Here is a 22625-nt window from a genome sequence, read left to right on the forward strand (position 1 = left end):
AAAATATAGAGAGATTAAATATAGAAAACAGGAAACAGAAATTCAGAGATATAGAGGATATGGTGAAAACGCTTTCCATATGTCTAATTGAAGTTCTAGAAAGAGAGAATTAAGACAATCGTGGAAGCAATATTCAAAGAGATAATGGCTGAGAAGATTACAGAATTAATAAAAGACATGCATCCTCTTTGAGAAGTGTGATGTATCTCAAACACTTAGACACATTGTGATGGAACTGTAAAACATCAAAGATAGAGAAAAAGATCTTAAATGCAGCCCTAGGGAAGAGATAAGTAACTTACAAAGACGTTTTTACTGAGAATAGGCTTCTCCACAGCAACAAGAAACACCAGAAGACAATGAAACTATCTTCAAAGTGCCAAGGAAAAGAAATCAATCTAGAATTGTGTTGGTATCAAAACCATCTAAGAATGAGAGGAAAATTTCAAACAAAAATTCTGTGTACCACTTACAAACGTTCAGTCAAGCAAAATTTAAAAGATATTCTTCAGGAAGAAAGCAAATTATCCCAGATATACAACTGAGTTACAAGAAATAATGGTGAATAAAGAAATTGGTAAACCAGGAGGGAAGATCTAAATAAGCATAGATAGTAAAAATAATAATTACCAATTATGAGGATTAAAAAATAACAAACGGTAGACAGTACGTAAAGCTGATTGGGGTGATTAGAGTTCAAGTGTTGTAGATCTTTACATTGTTTGGTGGAGATTTCAAGACACAATGTTTAGAATTTGAAAATTTTATGGCAAATCACTAACATAGAAGAAATAGAGTGTATAATTGCCACATAAGTAGAAGGGACAGAATGGATTTAAAAAAAAACTCAATCAATCCAAAAGAAGGCAAAAAACAAAAAAAGAGGAGGAAGCAAGAAGCATTAGAAAAAGTAAGACAAATAAAAGACGTAAAATAAGATGATAAAAATTTATCTAAATTGATCAGTAATCACAATAAATATGTGGCTTACTACACACAATGCAACAAAACAAGGTATCTTATGAATTAATACAAAGTAGTGCCAAGAAACATTCTTGTTTTCCTCTAATATTCTAGATTTGATATTGAGATGTTTATCTAAGTCTCTGTTGAGACTGTTTCCTGACTTACTCACCTGTTGGGGTAATGAGTTCCATAAGCTTGCTCCCTGCTGTGTGAAGAAAGTTTGCCTTCTATTTATCCTGAAGTAACCTTTCAAAACTCAAGAGGGGCCCACTGAGGTCTAATGTTCTGGGAGTCACAAAACATTGCTTGAGTCCCCTTTCCAACTGTTTCATGATTCCGTAGACATCAATCCTATTACCTCGCAGCTTCCCCCTTTTCAGAGTGAGAAGGTCTTGTCTGCATGTTCTGTCCAGAAAGTTAGCTGCGCACTCCCACTTCATCTAGTTTTTGAAGCAGGGAAATAATCCAGATGCTGATTCCTTAATATAAAATTTAAATTCAGAAAATGAAGTGTTATTGATCTCAGAACAAATATTTTCCATTACAGAAGAGATTCTAGCCACCAAGTACGTAAATAAATAAAACACAATGAGACTAATTTCTTCCACAATTCCTTCTAGAAAATTATTTTCCACCCTTTTTTGACTTAAGAAATCACTCAAGAAATACTTAAAAATATTTTTTGTTGTTTCTATGAAGGAATAAGGAAAATATTTTAGGTAAAAAAATAGTCCACGTTGATCAGTGTATTAGTATACATTTTAACATAAAATTAATTTCTAACATAATGTTTAATTATAGTCATAATTTAATAAGGAATGATAATTAAATTACTTTATGTAATATTAGCATAATATCAACCTATAAATTCCTAAATGATATACTGCTGTTTGGGGACCAAATGTTTACACAAAGGAAAGTTGAAATACCGCTAAATGTTATAGCATCAAAAATAGGCAACAACTGATTTTTTTGACCTGTAGCATTTTATATTTAAAGACAGAACTGGTTTATTTTTATAATTTTGTTGCTCTTTTTTCTAAATGACAACCTAAGCAACAAGGTTTTGGTATTTTATTCACCAGCTTTTCTCTCCCACATAATTGGCTGTGCATATAGTCTTCATTCCCAAGGAAAGAAAGAGCAAAAGTAGATATGATTAATACTCTATTTCTTCTTTGTAACATTAATCTGCCTCTCAAGAAAAGTTTTAGTATACTGAAGAAGAATTTGATCAGAGGAGGGCAATTTATGAATCTAGTGAAAACACATCTTAAGATACATGCTGTATTAATATTTTTTCATTCTCTTTATTGACATGTTAAATTTTAACTTCAGTGTTCTTGATGCTTCCTGCCTTAAACTAACATTTTATTAAGTGTATAAAGTTCTGCAGATATATGATTAAGAATAGAAACAATTAAAACTGTAAAATGGTCATAACCATCTTGAAAATTGCAATGCTTGAGCTGAATGATTGCCAAAACAAAGACTAGGACCTGAGCATGCCTGTCTGATTATTTCTTGTCACAAGACATGCTCACTCAGTGTATGCTAGATGCCTCTGAAATTGATGTATATTAAGGGGAAATATTTTTAAACATTTCCCCTTAATGTTTTTTGTTAATTAGATATTGAGACAGATGCCACTTGTTACTGCTTTTAACAAAACTGATACTTACCTGGAACACATTGCGAAACATGGGAATTCAAGACCAGAAGTTGCAAAACACTGCCCTAGTCTATAACTGGCTTAAATGCAATTTAGAGTATATTAATTTGATTATTCTTTCAGTTAAGCTTCACTTAGAAAAGTTCATAGCTGAAAATGCATGCTTATTGATGTGAAAGAAAGAAATGAAAAATGAGCTCAAGCCAAATTGAATTATAAAGACAATTTACAATGGAAGGGTTTAGAGGGAGGCTAAGCAAGGTGTGGCCATGATATACCGAGACTAATTTTGAGCAAACAGGAATGGGATCCCTTCCAAAGTGCTTAGATTGGGAGGCTATAGCTCATTCCAAAGATGTCATTCAAAAGCTGTATTAAAAACACGCTTAGTGAAGAGACTTCAGCATCATTTTATAAGCATACAAGAAAAGTCTTTTTTTGACTCACAGGTGGCATTTATTCAGTTTAATCATACATATTATTCATAAAGTTCGTATTTAAGTAGCCTTTATGTATTTCAAAAATTTAAAAATATCCTTAAAGAATAAAGCTTTGTAACAAAGGGGGAGATTAAAATGAGTCACAGTGCCAGAAGGCAATTCCCAAGACTGAGTTTCAGCAATGTTGAGAGCTCTGGCAGCCTCATTATAACAAGAGTTAGTACTGCAAAGCATTCATGTAAACGACAATAGCATTCAGTGGGTTATGCCAGCTTCAGTATTTTTTAATTAAATCAAACTAGTTATTCATTTATGGTCATATCTCGTACGAGGTGGAGCCATCACTTTTATGTTGCCTCGTCTTGTTAGATTCTAAGCATACACTTCTTGTGGCTAGGCAGGGAATTCTAGCTCTCCTAAATTTGGAAATTGTCTTCACATCTCCTCTAATTAAAGCTGTCCAGCTTCTCTAGTTAGGCTGATTCTTTAAAACATTGTATGGAATAAAAATGTGTCTTCTATACCTTCCTATCTCTCTTTCAGTGCTACTCTCTGCTATTACCAGGTCTGTCAAATACTCAGGGTCTTCATTTGGTCCTGGCTTTCCCAGGAGATGTGTCACACAGATCTGCCATCCAGCCTGGCATTAGTTACTCAAAGGAAAAAATAAAGGAATCAAGTTCCATATCTTTGGCAACTACATAAAACATTTCCTCCTGCAGTCGGAAAGGAAACCATCTTCAGGCATCATGGAATGGGGACTTATCTACCCAGGCCCAGGCCTCTGCATAGTAACGGTTTCAGATAACAATCTGGCAAGTAAATACAACTGAAAACAAATCTGAGATTGTCCAGTTGCTATAAATGTACTTCATACAGAGATTATTAATAAAAAGAGTGTAGCCTACTTTTCAAAGAAGTTACCTATAAGTCAGAGTAATACTAAGATGAAGGATGGCCCTTGCAGCTAGGATATCACACTGTTCTTTATATGCAAAGACCTGACGCAGTGTTTGATGCATAGTAGGCATTTAATACATGGTAGCTAAAAATCTCTAAGCTGCCTGACTCTCAAGGTGATGGAACCCAAGATCTTCTAATCATCTACAGTAATGTCAGTCTTTCTCTTTCTCTGTCTCTTCTCTTTCATACACACACCACAGCAAGGATAAGGGAGGAAAAAGGAGAGTCAGAGAGGTCAGGAGACCATAAATTTGTATATGAATGCATGTGAACAGTGTAATGTATCCATCTTCTCTATCCATAAATTCAGTTTTGAACTTTAGCAACCTCTCCTCACAAGGGATTCCTATGCTCTTTAAAAGGAAAAATCTCTAATATGGTTTTGGCTTTTGTCTTAGCAATAGGGAAAAAAGAAAGAGAATGGGAAGAAAGAAATGTAATAAATGAAGAATCAAAGTAGCAGGAACTTTAAAAATGAAAGCATGTTGTGGCAGGAAGAGCATAGGACTGGATGTCAGGAGACACGGGGTATATTCCAACTGCTGTCACTCACTAGTTATACAACTTTGCTTAAGTCATTAAACCTTTTTCCGAGCCTACATTTCCTCATTTTTAAACAAAGGAAAAAGTCTCTGTCAAGCATACTTCTCTGGATTATGCTGAGGATCAAGTGAAATAAGGGATAGGAAAGTGGTTGACCAAATATAAAGTGCAGTAAAGGAAAGTGGTTAACACAATTATGCGTTTTAAAGTGTCCCTTAAACATTATTGACTAACACTTGATTGATAAGGACATAAAAGGTGCGGAGCAGAAGTTGATGACTCAGGAAATAGGACGTATACAGTAACAACATGGGGAAATGAGGCTTGATTAACCAGCTAGATTGTAACTGCCACAACTACCAAATATCTTTTTTTTTTAACAATGCACCTCCAGCATCCATGATCTCCTCAGAAACCCCCAAATTCCAGCAGCATGCAGCTTAAGAACTCAATTCAGTTATTGAGTTATTGCTGTATTGGCACACAGCACCTTTAAATTCTCTTCTATGTTCAAGAACTATAATCTACATTTAGAAAAATCTGTCTCTGCTTTTACTGCAGTAAATATAACATAAAATTTTACCATACATTTATGGGAGCCATCCTTTAGCTAGCATAGGTTATCTTTGATAAATTAGAACCTGTCCTTAGAAGAGAGAGGTTTTTAGTCACAACCCATGTAATGAAAAAGAATCAGAGACACCACAGGGCACTAATTGTGTCATGAAAGGGTCACTATTTCTCCTCAGGGTCACCATGAGCTGAGGCACAGCAGTAAAATGCTTGAGGGACCTGGCTGATCTCATCACAACCGAATGGTAGTTTGCTCCTCAGTTTGTCGTTTCTTGTTTTTCTATGTTTTAACTTGGTGCTTTGTTGATACCATATTGCCACTTTCTTCTGTTTCAATTCCCCTTGCCAATTTCATATGCCATTATCCTCTTTTATGAGAAACTCCTTTTTTGAGAAGCTGGCTTTTAATCACCTCGCCGTTCTTATGCCTCCTTTCTGACATGTGAAATGCCAGCTATCAATTCACCTTCATTCGTTTCTGCAGTTTCTCCTTTTTGCCTTAGCTGCTTATTTTCTCTGCCATCTCCCATTCTTATTTACATGGGATTTCCCTTTCTCTTTCACTAAGTGTTGCATTCCTTTATTTCAGTGACCTCAGGAAGCCGTGATCCTGACCCTCATGATTGTGAGCTATTTATTCCTTTTTTAATATAAATAATTTTGGAAGTTTAGCAGGAGGTCTTTTCCCTCAAGTTGTTCACTTCTTTAAAAGGGGCTGAAGTTTAAAAGAGCCTAATGTCTGAGTATTTTACAAATGGTCATCCCAAATAATACAGGAAAAAGTCTTAAAGAATTAGTTGGATAATGCAAGTTTGAGCCAAAAGAGAGTTGTTATCATCTGGAGATTCAATACAAAGCATACTGGATTTCCAAAGAATGTTGAATTTTTTACAGTTATCCATGGTTCCAATTTTAGCCTTAACATCATTACTGAACATACTTAGATTTGACTATATGTTGCTTCCCAAATGGCTCCTCCAATTGAAGAAGCAGTCAATCTTGGCGCTATCCACAGATGTAACACAAAACCTCTGCCACCTAAATATCATGTATTCTCTGCTTTTACTTCCAGTTCTCTGACAATTTTGTATTGTTTTTCAAATATCCAGGTCTTATTTTGGCCATATGAGATAAACTTTTGCCATTGACCTGCTTAGCTAATGATGCACTTTAACCAAAGTCCTAAGATTCACCTTTAAGAAATCTTTGTATCATTTAATAAAATATCCAATAAGCTATTGAGCCCCATGAAGGTAGCCATTGAGAATCATCATCCTTCACTCACAATTTGACAGTCCTAGAGGAACTGTGCTAACACCTTGATGGGCTTGCTTTCATTTATATAATAGCTGTTTGGAGAATCATTTCTTACTTCAAAATTAGTATGACATTTTTATGGTAATTGCACCTAAACCACATGATAGCATAACCCAGACAAATCCCAATTGATGGACATTCTACAAAATACCTGACCAGTACTCCTCAAAACTGTCAAGATCATAAAACCAAGGAAAGTCTGAGAAACTGTCACAGCCAAGAGAAGCCCAAGGATACATGACAACTAAATTTTATGTGGTACCCTGGGTAGTGTCCTAGAATAGGAAAAGGAAATTAGATTAAAATGAAAGAAATTGGAATACAGCATGGACTTTGGTTAATAATAATTTATCAACTTTGGTTCATTAATTGTGACATATCTATCATATTAACTTAAGATGTTAACAAGAGATGATAGTTGATGTGGGGTATATAGGAACTTACTGTAGTGTCTTTATAATTTTTCTGTAAATCTAAAAACTATTCTAAACATTTTGAAATATATTTATTAAAAAAATACAATGTTAGCAGACAATCAGAGATAAACAGGCACAAAAAAGATATTACAATATGAGAGAGAAACAGCACAAACAACAGATGGAAGAGGAGCTCCACAAAACTTATGGAAAGTAAGATTAAAAGGTATAACACAAATATGCTTAATATTCTCATGTAGATAAACATGTAAGTTGAAAATTTTAGCAATGAACATGACACTACAAAAATAACACAACATTATTATTAATTATAGTCACCATGCTGTACATTGAGCCTCCAGGACTTATTCATCTCATAACTAAAAGTCTGTACCCTTTAATTAATATCTCCCATTTTGCCTGACCACCCCAGACTCTGGTAACCACTGTTCTACTCTCTGTTACTATGAAATTTGCTAAGAGAGTAGATCTCCAGTGTTCTCACTACACACACTCACAAATGGCAACTATGTGAGGTGATGGATTTGTTAATTAGTTTGATTGTGGTAATCATTTCAGTGTATATCTACATCAAAACATCACATCGTACACCAAATACATGCAATTTTTATTTGTCAACAACAAATTAATTAATTTAAATAAATGAAAGTTTGACAAAGAATCAAATAGGGATTCCAAAACTGAATAGTTCAACAACGAAATTCAGGAATGCAATAGATGAGCTTAACAGCTGAAAAGAAACTAATGAAATGGAAAATATATCATACAAAAACCAATCCAAGATGAGGTAAATTGAAAGAAAGAATGGAAAATAAAGAAGAGAAGTAAGGGATATAAAGGATACAGCAAGGAAAGCTAACATATGTGAAAGCTGAATCTCAGAAAGAAAAGCCAAAAAGATGGGTTAAGCAGAAGAAAAAAATCTGTGAAGTTGAAGACAGGACATTTGAAACTATCTGGTCAGAGGAAAATAAAGAATAAAGAATGAAAAACAGTGAGGAAAGCATACATGAATTATGAGATACCATTAAAATAAGCAAACTGTGCTTTATTGGAGTCCCAGAAGGATCACAGAGGGAGACAGAGGCAAAAAGTATATTTAAAGAAACAATGGCTGAGAACTTCCAAAACGTGGGGAGAGATTTGGACATCTAAGTTCATGAAGCCCATAGATCACTGAAAAGTTTCAACCTAAAAAGATCTCCAAGAGACATTAAAATAAAACTGTCTAAAAACACAGAGAAAGAGAGAATTTTAAAAGCAGCAACAGAAACAAAATCCTCACATACAAGGAAACCTCCATAAGGCTATTGATGGATTTCTCAGCAGAGACCTTGCAGGCCAGGAGACAGTGGGATAATATATTCAAAGTGCTGAAACTGCGAACCAGGAATACGTTACCTGACAAAGTTGTCCTTCAGAAATGAAGGTGGATAAAGAATTCCCCAGACAAACAAAAGCTGAGGGAGTTCATCACCACTAGACCTGCCTTACCCGAAATGGTGAAAGGAGTTCTGCAAACTGACATGAAAGGACACTAATTGGTAACATGAAAAAACATAAAAAACATACTGGTAAATATAAGTATACAGTCAAATTCAGAATACTCTAATACTGTAATGTGGTGTTGTATGAATCATTTAAGTCTAGTACAAAGGTTAAAGGACAAAAGTATTAAAAACAACTATGATTAAAATAATGTGTTATGGATACACAATATTAAAACATGTAAACAGTGACATCAAAAACATAAAATGTCAAGGGGAAGCAAAAAGGTAGAGCTTGTGTATGTGATTGAAGTTGTTATCAGCTTAAAATAGACTATATATACATATATATGTATATGTGATGTTTTATGTAAGCCTATGGTAACTGCAAAGCAAAAACCTACAGAAGATACAAAAAAAGATAAAGAGAAGGGCCGGCTCAGTGCCATAGAGGTTAAGTTTGCATGCTCCACTTCAGTGGCCCAGGGTTCACAGGTTCAGATCCTGGGCGTGGACCTAGCACTGCTCATCAAGCCATGCTGTGGTGGCATCCCACATAAAGTAGAGGAAGATTGGCAGGGATGTTCTCAGCGACAATCTTCCACAAGCAAAAATGGGAAGACTGGCAACAGATGCTAGCTGTCTTCCTCACAAAAAATAATAATAAAAAAAAGATAAAAAGAAGGGGATCAAAGCATACCACTGTGGAAAATCATCAATTCACAAAGGAAGAAAGCAAGAGAGAAATAAAGGAACAAAATAACTACAAAACAGCCATAAAATAATTAATAAATTATTAATTTACATTTACATTAGTGATTTACATATCGATAATTACTTTAAATGTAAATGAATTAAATTCTTCAGTGAGAAGGCATAGAGTGGCTGAATGGATTAAAAAAAAACAAGACCCAACTATGCTGCCTACAAGTGATTCACTTCAACTTTAAAGACACACATAGGCTCCAAGTGAAGGGATGGAAAAGATACTCCATGCAAGTAGAAACCAAGAGAGAACAATGGTAGCTATACTTATATGAGAGAAAATAAACTTTAAATCAAAAACTGTAACAAGAGCAAAAGAAGGTCATTATATAATGATAAATGGGTCAATTAATCAAGAGAATTTAACAATTGTGAATATATATGCACCCAAACTTGGAGCACCTAAAAAATATTAAGTAAATATATTAAGTAAATTCTAACAGATCTGAAGGGAGAAATAGACAACAATAAAATAATAGTATGAGTCTTCAATATTCCTTGTTCAACACTAGATAGATCATCCAGACAGAAAATCAGTAAAGAAATATTGGACTAGAACTATAGTTTAAACTAAATGAGCCTAACAGACATCTACAGAACATTCTGTACAACAGTAGCAGAATACACATTCTTCTCAAGTGCACACAGAACACTCTCCAGGACAGAACGTATGTTAAGTCAAAAAACAAATCATAGCAAATTTAAGAAGACTGAAATCATATCATGTATCTTTTCTCACCAAAATGGTATAAAACCAAAAACAGGGAGAAAATTGCAAAATTCACAAATACGTGGAAGTTAAACAACATACCTGAAAAAAAAACCAAGGATAAAAAATGAAATCAAAACAGAAATCAAAAAATATCACAAAACAAACAAAAATAGAAATATGATATACCAAAACATATGGGATGCAGCAAAAACAGTTCTAAGAGAAAATTTTATTGAGACAAACACCTACATTAAGAAAAAAGAAATATCTCAAATAAATAACCTAATTACACAGTAAACAACTAGAAAAAGAAGAACAAACTATGCCCAAAGTTAGTAAAAAGAAGGAAATAAAAGATCAGAGTATAAATAAATGAAATAGAAACCAGAAAAACAATAGAAAAAGTCAGTGAAACTAAGAACTTATTTTTTGAAAGGATAAACAAAATTGACAAACCTTTAGCTAGACTGGGAAACAAAAAGAGAAAACTCAAGTAAATAAAATCAGAAATAAAAGAGGAGGGGCCAGCCTGGTGGCGTAGTGGTTAAGTTTGCTTGTTCCACTTTGGCGGACCGGGGATCACTGGTTCAGATCCCAGGCACAGATTTATGCACCACTTATCAAGCCATGCTGTGGCAGGCATCCCACATATAAAGTAGAGGAAGATGGGCACAGACGTTAGCTCAGGGTCAATCTTCCTCAGCAAAAAGGGGAGGCTTGGCGGCAGATGTTAGCTCAGGGCTAATCTTCAAAAAAAAAAAAACTGATAGAACTAATAAACAAATTCAGTAAAGTTGTAAGATACAAAATAAACATATAAAATTCAGTTGTGTTTCTATACACTAAAAAAAAAAACAGCTGAAAACGAAATATAGAAAACAATCCCATTTAAAATAGCATAAAAAAATAAAATACTTAGGAATGAATTAAACCAAGAAGGTGAAAGATCTGTACACTGAAAAGTATAAGACATTGATGAAAGAAACTAAAGAAGATACAAATAAATGGAAAGATATCCCATCTTCATGAATCAGAATTAATAAGGTTAAAATGTCCATACTACCCAAAGCCATCTATAGATTCAATGCAATCCCTATGAAAATTACAAACTCATTTCCCATGGAAATAGATAAAAAACAATCCTATAATTCATAGAGAACCACACAGACCATGGAGAGCCAAAATAATCCTGAGGAAGAACAAACCTGGAGGCATTACGCTTCCTGATTCCAAAATATATTACAAATCTATAGTAATCAAAGAATATGGTACTAACCAAAAAACAAACACATAGACCAATGGAACAGAACAGAGAGTCTAGAAATTAACCCATGCATATACAGTCAACTAATCTTTGACAAGAGAGCCAAGATTGCTGAATAGAGAAAGGTTAGTCTCTTCAGTAAATGGTGCTGTAAAAGCTGGGTATTCACAATGAAAAGAATGAAATTGGACCTCTATCTTACACCACTCACAAAAATTAACTCAAATGGATTAAAGATTTAAATGTAAGACCTGAAACTGTAAAACTCTTAGAAAAAATCATAGGGAAAAACTCCTTGACATTGGTTTTGGTATTGATTTTTTTTTTTTGGCTATAACACCAAATACACAAGCAACAAAAGCAAAAATAAACAAATGGGACTATATCAAACCAAAACGCCTCCCAAAGGAAAAGAAACAACCAACAAAATGAAAAGGAAATCTACAGAATGGGAGAAAATATTTGCAAACTACTTATCTAAGAGAGTAATATCCAAAATATATGAGAAACTCATACAACTCAATAGCAAAAAACGAATAATCCAACTTAAAAATGGGAAAAGGACATGGATAAATATTTTTCCAAAGAAGACATACAAGTGGTCAGCAGGGACACGAAAAGGTGCTCAATATCACTAATCATCAGGGAAACGTAAATCAAAGGCACAATAAGATATCATCTCACACCTTTTAGGATGGCTATTCTCAAAATGACAAGAGATAACAAGTGCTGGCGAGTATGTGGAGAAAAGGGAACTCTTGTGCACTGTTGGTAGGAATGTAAATTTTATAGCCACTATGGAAAACAATATGGATATACCTCAAAAAATTAAAAATAGAAATATCATTTGACCCATCAATCCCTCTTCTGGGAATATATCTACAAGAAATGAAATCACCATCTCAAAGAGATGAAGAGATATCTGCACACCATGTTCATTACAGCATTATTCACAATAGCCAAGACATGGAAACAATCTAAGTGTCCATTGACAAATGAATGGATAAAGAAAATGTGGTATATAAATATAAATGAAATATTTTTCAGCCATATAAAAAGAGAGAAATTCTGCCATTTGTGAAAATATAGATGAACCTTGAGGGTATTATGCTAAGTGAAATAATTCAGACAAAGACAAATACTGTATGATCTCACTTATGTGTGAAACTTAAAACAGCCAAACTTAGAGAAACAAAGGTTATATTGGTCATTACTAGGTACTAGGGCTTGGGGGAAATGAAGAGATATTGGTCAAAGGGTACAAATTCCAATTATAAGATGAATAAGTTTGGGGAATCTAATGTATAGCATGGTTAATAATTAACAATACTGTATTGTATAATTGGAAGTTGTTAATAGAGTAGTTCTTAAATGTTCCTACCACAAAAAAAATGGTAATTATGTGAAGTCATGGAGGTGTTAACTAACCTTATTGTGGTAATCATTTTTCAATATACACATTTATCAAATGGTCACATTCTGTTGTACACCCTACCCAATATTATACGTCAATTATATCTCCATAAAGCTGGGTGAGAGGAGAAAACTGTCAATATTTGAGTGTATCTAGAAAAATATTAATTTAATAAAAAATAATATGTAATTGATTTTTACATACACATATATTTATATATGTATTTAAAATTAAAATACATGGCAATAATAGCATATTAGTGAGGAATAGAGAAAATGGAGTTAAACTATTTCGAGATTCTTGAATTTTCTTGGAGGAGGGTAATATTACCAATTAATTAAAACTTTAATAAGTTGATATGACAAAAGAATAAAATATCTAGGAATAAACAATTAAAAAGTGAACTACTTATATATGAATGCTAAAATTCATTGATGAAAGAATTAAATAAGGCTCAAGAAATGGAAAGACATCCCATGTTAGTGGACTGGAAGACATTATTACTAAAATCTCCACTCTACTGAAAGTGATCTACAGATTCAGTGCAACCACTATCAAAATACCAATGGCATTTTTTACAGACATAGAAAAAACCATTCTAAAATTTATATGGAAGAACAAAAGACCACAAAGCCAAATCTATCTTGAGAAGGAAGAACTAAGCTGAGGGCATCACACTTCCTGATTTCAAAACATATGACAAAGCTACGGTAATCAAAACAGTACGGTACTGGCATGAAAACAGACATATAGACCAATGGAACAGAATTGAGAGCCCAGAAATAAATCCATGCAAATATAGCCAATTGATTTTTGACAATGGTGCCTAGAATACACAATGAGAAAAGGATAGTTTCTTCAACAAACGGTATAGAGAAAACTGGATATCCACACGCAAAAGAATGAAACTGGACCTTTATCTCACACCACACACAAAAATCAACTCAAAATGGATTAAAAAGTTAAATACAAGCCCCCAAACTGTAAAACTCCCAGAAGAAAACATAGAGGAAAGCTTCATGACATTGGTTTTGGCAATGATTTCATAGATAGGACACAAAAAGCAAAGCCAACAAAAACAAAAACAAACAAGTGGAACTACACCAAACTGAAAAGCTTCTGCACAACAAAGGAAACAATCAACAGACTGAAAAGGCAACCTTTGGAATGGGAGAAAATATTTGCAAATCATACATCTGATAAAGGGTTAATTTCCAAAATACATAAGAAACTCAATAGCAAAAAAGTCCCTAATAACCCAATTAAAAAATGGGCTAAGGTCTTGAATAGACGTTTCTCCATAGAAGACATAAAAATGGCCAACAGGTATATGAGAAAATGCTCTACATCACTAATGATCAGGAAAATGAAAATAAAAACCACAATGGGATATCACCTCAGACCTGTCAAGATGATGATTATTAAAAAGAAAACAAACAAACAAACTACAGAAGAAGTATTGGCAAGGGTGTGGAGAAATTGAAACCTTTGCTCACTGTTGGTGGGAATGCAAAAATAGTGCAGACACTATGGATAACAGTATGGAGGTTCTTCAAAAAATTAAAAATAGAACTACCATACAATCTGGCAATCCCACTTCTGGGTATTTAATTAAAATTAAAATTTAAATTATTTAAATTAAAATTGAAATCAGGATTTCAAAGAGATATCAGCACTCCGCTGTTCCTTACAGCACTATTCACAACAGCCAAGATATGGAAACAACCTAAATGTCCCTTGGCCGAGGAAAGGATAAAGAAAATGTGGTATACACATACAACAGAATACTACTCAGCCTTAACAAAAAAGCAATTCTGCAATATGTGACAACATGGATGAACCTCGAAAGTGTTAAGCTAAGTAAAATAACCCAGTCATGAAAAGGCAAATATTGTATGATTCCACTTATATGAGGTATCTAAAATAGTCAAATTCATAGAATCAAAGAGCTGAATAGTTGCCAGGGACTAAAGCCGGGGATAAATGGGGAGTTACTAAACCCTATGCATAAAGTTTTAGCCAAGCAAGATGAATAATTTCTAGAGATCTGCTGTACAAGATTATACTTATAGTCAATAATAATGTACACAAAATTTGTAAGAGAGTAGATCTCATATTCATTGTTCTTACTACAATAAATTAAAGTAAGTCAAGGATGGATGTTATAATTTCTAGTTTAATTACCAATAAGATAACAAAAGAACACATAAATACGTGGGGAAAAATAAAAATAAAAATTAATAGCTCAAACTACATTTAAAAAGGAAAGAAAATTTAAAATTGGACAGAGAAAACAAAAAGTCCATAGTAAGATAGCAGATCTAAACCCAAATATATCAGTTTTTACATTGACTTGTCAATGAACTCAACATTTCAGTTAAAAGAAAAAGACTCATAGACTGTATTAAAAAGTATATGCTGTGTACAAGAGGCATATCTAAAACATAAGGCTACAGAATAGTTGAAAGTAAAATGATTGGAAAAGGTATAGTATTCAAACAATAACCAATGTAGCTTTACTGACATCAGACACAATTGATGTTTATGCAGAAAGCATCATTAGAGATAGTAACAATAAGTGATATAACAAGTCTAAATGTATCACCTGGTAATACAGTCTTCAATCTACAAAGCAAAAGTGATAGAACTTGAGCAATTATCACATATGCACAAGCACAAAGCAGAAATCCAAATGGCCCACAAATGTTCGAAAAAGTGCTCAATCTCAACAGCAATCAAGGAAATGAAAATTAACATTGTAATGAAATAGTGCTACACACCCACCAGGAAAGGTGAAATTATAAAGACTGAAAATAGGTATTGATGAAGATGAGGAGCATCAGAAAATCTCACATTGCTGGTCATATATCTAAATTGAATGTAAATTGGCACAACCATGTCGAAACACCAATTAGCATTATCTTAAATTTGAACCTTAAAATATATCCCATGACTATGATGTTATATTTTATCATTCAAACAAATATATTTTTGAGAATGAAATGGGTACACCAGGACAATACAATACGTACTAACCAGAACTGAATTAAGCAAATCAGGATGTAGTCTCCCTACCCACGACTCCACAATTCTCATTCTCAAGTATATATCCACCACAAATGCATGCACTTATACGACAAGAGCAGTATTCACAGTAGCTAAAAACGGGAAAAAACCCAATGTCTATTTATTGGAGGAAAATGTGCTATATTCATGAAAAAGCAACTAAAACGAACTAACTACACTGGCACACATGGGTGAATCTCAAAAACATAATATTGAGAAAAAAAAAACAGACACAAAGAGCACACTATACAATTTTGTTTATATAGAGTCAAAAAATCAGCAATACTATAAACCTGGATGGTAAAAACTATGAAGGGAATTAAGGAAGTAACGACCATAAATGTTAGGAAAATGGTTATCTGTAAGGAGGAATCAGGAATGAGTACTTGGAAGAGGGCACAGGGTGACTTTTGGGGAGCATGGTGGTCTTCAATTTCTTTGCCTGAGCTGCATGGTAGTTACATGTGAGTATTCACATTGTGAAAATTCATGAGTTCTATATTTTGTTTTTGTGCACTCTTCTGTATGTCTACTATATTTTACAACAACAAAAAAAAGAAAGAAAATATCAGGTGCTGAGCAAAGTAGTTCCAAGCAATAATGTATAAGGGGAGCCAAGGATTACTACTGAAATATGCAGCCTTCAATCTGAACAATAAGGCTTCTTGAACAACAATATCTTAACTTTACTTTTGCTTAAAAAAGCAAGTGCAAAATAAATAGCATCTGTACGACAAGAACCACACTAGAAAGATGTACCTTGTGAAGCTGAACTCAATATTACACTGGAGCACTGAGAACCTCCCTCCAAGGTTTTTTTACCCAACAAATATATCAAAGGAAACTATAGTATAATCTGGCCCTTCAAAATGGAGCTCCACAGTCATGCTAAAACAAGACATGGGTGTCTTTGCCCGTCTTTCTGAAAAGACTGTAATAGACTTAAATCTTTTCATTTTGGATATGGCCAAACAAGATAAGCCAGAAGAATGCAAAAAAAGTGTCCTTTCTCTTACACATCCCCACCTCCATCAGCCTCAGACACACCTCTGAAAGTGTTCCAATAGATGGTACTATCAATCTGTCATTTGCTAAGTAAATAGAACACATTTGATCTAAGTCTTGATTTTATGAGTTTTATTTGTCTGTATTCAGCAGAAGGTAAAATGTGCCAAATTCTTACTTCATTTTCACCCTAAGGTTTAACTACAAATAACCATTCATCTAAGTGTTGGACCACATTGCACAGAATCACTTAAAGCCCAGGAACATGTCACTTGTGCTAATGGCTTCCGCTAGTCTATGAGGAAATGGTACTTGCATCTTGCTGACCACTTTGGATTGATGAAGACAAAGGAAAAAAAAAGATATCTCAAAGGAAATTCACTTCTGTCCTTAAAATGCATGGAATCAGCATGTTGAGGAGTTTAGAAACATTTTATTAGAGAATCTTCAAAACCTACTAGGGACAAGTTTGCCCATTAAAAATTAAATTTGTGCTCTCAAGGAACCAACCAAGAAATGTTTTCACTAGAAAGGACATTAGTGAGACAATAGGGAGCATTAGAATAAGGATTATAGATTAAATAATACTGTACTAGTGTTTACTGGTTTTATTTGGATAATTATACTTTAGTTACATAAGAGATTTTCCTTGATTTTTGGAAACACACACTGAAGTTTTAGGATTAAATGCACATCATATTTGCAACTTGCTCTCAAACAGTTCAGAAAAAAATCTATTTATATCTATATCTACCTACAGAGAGAGAGAGAGTGAAAGAGAAAGAACAAAGGTAGGAAAATGTCAGCATTTGGGAAATCTGAGTGAAAGGTATATCAAAATTCTTTGCACTATTTTTGCAACTTTTCTATAAGTCTGAATTTATTTCAGAATAAAAAGCTAAAAATAAATGAACTCATGAGCCAAGGTCTAGGATTAAGAATCATTACGTGACTCTGATAAAAGCAAAGTATACAAACTATATGACTGTGGACAAACAACTTGACCTCTGAGTCTCAGTTCCATCACCTTTAATAGAAATGAGCTGATTAGATGGTGTTTGAGTCCCATTCCATTTCTAAAATGTCATGGTTCAAGGTTACTTGCTCTTCATAATCTCTTCGCTTTCAACTGGCTGATTACCTCTTACAATAAAATAGAAATAATGAAAACAGTTAACATTATTGAGTAAGAATTCTGTGGAAGGCACTTTTCTAAATTTCTTTAAATAGAATCTCATTTAATCTTCACAATAACCACATTTTTAGGTACCATTATCATTCTCATTTTTAGAAGAAACTAGGACACAGAAAATGATAAAATATACCTTAGGTGATGCAACTGGTAAGTTGACAGAGCTGGGACCAGAGGCCATGCTCACGTCCTATATACCAAGGGTAAGCAAACTTTTACTGTAAGCAGCCAGATGGTAAATATTTTAGGCTTTGTATACCACAGAGGTCTCTGCCACATATTCTTCTTGTTTGGTTTATATAACCCCTTAAAAACTTAAAGAAAAAAGAACTCTTAGATTGCGGGCCATACAAACAGGTTTGGGGCCAGATTTAGCCCACAAATTGACTGCTATCTTTTTTTGTGCGTGTGTGAGGAAGATTTGGCAATAGATGTTAACTCAAGGCCAATCTTCCTCTATCTTACGTGGGATGCTGCCATAGCATGGCTTGACTAGCGGTGCTAGGTCCACGCCTGGGATCCGAACCTGCGAACTCCATGCCACCAAAGCAGAGCACACGAACTTAACAGCTACGCCACTGGGCTGCCCTTTGACTGCTATCTTATACTACAGTGCCTCTTGGAAAGGGACTGATGAGTCACCAAGCGACATAACTGGAATGGGACCTGAGTGATCACCTCATCTAACTCCTTCATTTTACATATTAGAAACTAAGATATGAACTCATTTACCTAAGGCCATACTACTTAGCAGATTAAAACCCCAGTCTTCTGGTTCCTCATCCTGTGCTCTTGGAATGATAGAGCACTAAATTTTAGATGCTTCTTAGGAAAACCAAAGGTAAGCTATTAACTTATATTTGCCTTTATGGCCACTAGCAACCAATAATCAACTTTAAGTCAAGCTGGAATGTAAGACCTATGCAAAAGTTTTCAATGATAGGGGCTGGCCCAGTTGCGCAGTGGTTAGGTTCACCCATTCCACTTCAGTTGCCTGGGGTTCACTGGTTCGGATCCCGGGTGCGGACATGGCACTGCTTGGCAAGCCATGTTGTGGCAGTCATCCCACATATAAAGTGCAGGAAGATGGGCACGGATGTTAGCTCAGGGCCAGTCTTCCTCAGCAAAAAGAGGAGGATTGGCAGCAGACGTTACCTCAAAAAAAAATGTTTCCAATGATAACAAATGTTACACAATTATGTATGTAGCTATTTAAATTAATTCAAATAAATTCAATATTTTTGTGTCTAGCATCGTAGAATAATGAAAAGAACTAAGCGAACTCTGCCTTCAGAAGAAAATCTTGTGGAGAAACAAGAAATTGTGAGCAAAAGACAAGAAATCAAGATGAAGAAGGATCAACAAGGATCACTTATCCCAGGAGTTTCCAAGAGAAATAGAATCTCAGATGGAGCTGGAAGGAATGAGGTAGGTCCCTTGGGGAAGCCTTCTGTATTGCAGGTGCATGGACTTCACCTCAACAAACCTCAAACAATGACTAGATGAAAGCATGTACGACGGGATACAGTGACTAAAAAGGAATTGTCTCTCCACTCAAGGATCTTAATATCTGGCGAAGGCCACATGATTCCACTTGTGGCATCTCTAAAGATTGCAAACATGCCTTAAAGTAGTTCTCCCCAAAACTTTTAATTTAACAGCTAGCATAGAAGAAACAGAGAGCTAAAAAGATGAATGAAATTTCGTGGTTGCATAGATAAACAGTGACTTCAGATGAGAATGATTAACCATATTCTCAATAGCTCCCTCCAGAGTTACCTCTCCCTGACTTTTCTTCAGGGCTGTTTTCTCTGGGGCAGGTCAGAGAAGTCAAGTATGCAGCCCAATTGAGCTGAATCTGTTCTCTTTGTCACTGTGTAAAATTCTATGAAATATATATTTGCTGTCTTGTCATTTGCCGGTATAAACATCAGTTGAGCATATTAATATGTACCAAAGCAATCTTTAACCATCAATGTTCATGACCTTTCTTCAGCCCTACTCTGTCCAAAATTTTATCCAAAAATTAAGAGATATCTTAATGCTGGCTATAAAATTGATGTGATATCAAGTGCACTTAAATATTCATCAGTATTTCATATCTGCATATTAATATCATGTTCTTGTAGCCTTACAGCAGTTCATGTAAGCTATAAAGATGATACCAATATTTATGTAGTGGCATCAGGAACTAAAGTAAAGGAATTGATCTGGTGAGTAAAGAGAGAGGGGATGGAAAAGTCCGAAGCTCTTTGAAATGACTGCTATCGAAGTATGAGAGCATAATATAAAAATGACTAGATAAGAATAGAAAAGATTCAGGTTCTGGTCTTGGTTCTGCCACTAGCAAGACATGAGACAGTGACACGGTAACTTCTCTGGCCATCAATTTCCTCATCTGAAAATGAAGGGCTGGATGAAATGACCTCTAAATGCCCTTTTAATTCTCACAGTCTATTACTAAATGAATTACACACATTTTGTTGTAAATGTGAAAGTTGAAAGGAAAAGAAAACAAGGTCTGTCCATTAAAACAATTACAAATCAACCACAGACAAGAATCATAGACTGTCAATGTTGAAAGGCCCTAACTGGTCATCTATTTTAGGGATTGGCAAAATTTGTGAAGAGCTAGATAGCAAATATTTTAGGCTTTGAGGATCAGCTATGGTCTTTCTCACATATTCTTTGTTTTTTTTTTAAGCAACCATTTAAAAACCATTATTATCTTCCAGGTTGTACAAAAGGCCAGATTGGAGCTGTAAGACATATTTACCAACTCGTCGTCCAGTCTAACACTCATTTTACAGATGAAGAGATTAAGGTCTAGAGATGTTAAGTGACTTGCATATAGTCACAAAGCTAGTGAATAACAGAGTCAGGACTAGTTGTCAGAGCTCATGAATCCCAGTCTAGCGCTCTTTCCTGCCTCCCTAAAAAATAACATCATAGACTTTAAAAGGCCTTTAACATAGTAGAATTCGTTGGGTTTTTTTCTACACTTGTCTCCCTTTTGGCACATATCCTCACAACATTTGAACTCACAATACTTTCTGCCTACCTAGGGCCCTGATATGGTACTATATCTAATCCTACCCATTTCCTGACAGTATGTTTTAAATCAGACGTGCATTATCTATCCCTTACATCCTATCTAAATTTACCCATCCAGCATCTCTCCTCCCTCAAGATCCTGTTTTCTGTAATAGGATAAGCTTAATCTTACCATTGTGAGAATGTGAGTTACTGAGACAATGTTGTTCAGTTTCAGTTTCATCTATCTCTATAGTCATAATGGTAATTTTAACATGTTGACAATATATTACCACACACTTAGAAATATCATCTCATTTAATACTCCATGAAACCCTATTAGGTAAATACTATTATTATTCTTCTTTTACAGCTAAAAACCAGGAGATTCAGTCAATTGCTTAAAGTTACATAGCTAGTAAATGGTAGAATAAAGATTCAAAACCAAGTCTTGGGGCCAGCCCAAGTGGTGCAGTGGTTAAGTTCACACGTTCTGCTTTGGCAGCCCAGGGTTGGCTAGTTCGGATCCCGGGTGCAGACATGGCACCGCTTGGCATGCCATGCTGTGGTAGGCGTCCCACATATAAAATACAGGAAGATGGGCATGGACGTTCGCTCAGGGCCAGTCTTCCTCAGCAAAAAAGAGGAAGATCGGCAGCGGCTGTTAGCTCAGATTTAATCTTCCTCAAAAAAAAAGAAAACAAGTCTGTCTCACTCTAAGCCTTTTAAACAGTAAAGTTTGTAGATTCAGAGCAATTCAGTAACAGAAGACTAATAGGGTATATCACAAGGGCTAGAATTCCTAGAACCTCCAAGGTACATCAGAAGTAGTTCCAGTTTCCTCTTCTTAAGAAAACATTAATCAAGAGGCTTAAACTTTGGCATGAGAAGTTACATTGTCACCCATGCCTCCAGTCGGGATTTCCCAATCAATATGGCAGCTTCAACAACACTGAATATCCCTAGTCTAACCCAAAGCAGTGATGGATAGTGATGGCCTTTGAAAATAGAGTGCACTGGGCAGACAAGTAATAGAATATCCATCAATTAAAACAGAGGGATTCTAGCCAGTACAACATTTGGAAATTAAAGCAAACCACTGAGCAGGTGGTGAGAGGTACTTGATCATTCCCATCTAATGTCTAAATTTAATCATCTCCCCAGCTGGGCCACCCACAGTGGACACAGTATAGAAGATCTTCTTGTTTGCAGAGGAACATAGTGCCCTGTGGTACAGCTCTTCATCAAAGCAGTCACTACCAGACATTTGTTACCTACAAAGCCCTCAGGAGTTGGTCCTGAACATCTGTTAGCAAAGAATTCATCCTAATTTATTACTTACATGTTTAAATAAGCATGTAATACCTAAAATTGCACATACCACTCTCACTTTATCATTTTCATGATATAGTGGAAAATACAATGAGCTGGCAATCAGAAAGCTTCAGTTCTGTGCCCAGCTATGCTGTAAATGGCTAGGTAACCGGGGTAAGTTATTCCTTTTCTCTGGGTCTCAGTTTTCTAGAAGAAAGAAAAGGGTCAAGCTTCATGTCATTCAAAATCCTTGGCCAGGCTTCCCCGTTATTTCACAGGTGCACATCCTTCTCTTATTCTAGGCTCCTGCTCTCTATGGATAAGATGCAAACCTGATACTCAAGCTTCTCTATAATTCAAGCTAAGCTTGCTCGTCCTGTTCCATTTCCTAGCCTTTCTTAAAAAGATATTGTCTGCTTATATTAAGCTGGCCACTCCACTTCTTTCACACATATTATACAT

The sequence above is a fragment of the Equus przewalskii genome, chromosome X (genome assembly GCF_037783145.1).
Source record: "Equus przewalskii isolate Varuska chromosome X, EquPr2, whole genome shotgun sequence".
NCBI classification, from domain to species: Eukaryota; Metazoa; Chordata; class Mammalia; order Perissodactyla; family Equidae; genus Equus; species Equus przewalskii.